General features: G+C 44.4%; 1 protein-coding gene across 1 annotated transcript in view; it reads right to left on the reverse strand.

Moving 5' to 3' along the window:
* LOC104280186 (Down syndrome cell adhesion molecule-like protein 1) overlaps nucleotides 1-205 on the reverse strand; it is a gene marked incomplete at both ends in the record, with an annotated part of 8,176 nt that overhangs the window by 1,313 nt on the left and 6,658 nt on the right. The window lies entirely within an intron of this gene.

The raw sequence follows: 205 nt of genomic DNA on the forward strand, positions 1-205 counted from the left end.
TTATTAGATGGATGCTTTTCTTAAAGGCACTGGATTCAGAACCAGCCATTATCTTTCTGATAACTTAATTAGGCAACCGCAGCATCTCTGGCAATGTGGGAGGGGGAAGAAAGCAGAGAGAGGGAGACAATTAGCTTAACAAGGCTCAGCACCTGGTAGATGAGATCCTCTTTCCGCAGTCTCCATAATTAAATTAGCAGGCTGC

Source organism: Apaloderma vittatum, unplaced genomic scaffold (assembly GCF_000703405.1).
Source record: "Apaloderma vittatum isolate BGI_N311 unplaced genomic scaffold, ASM70340v1 scaffold25471, whole genome shotgun sequence".
Lineage (NCBI taxonomy): Eukaryota > Metazoa > Chordata > Aves > Trogoniformes > Trogonidae > Apaloderma > Apaloderma vittatum.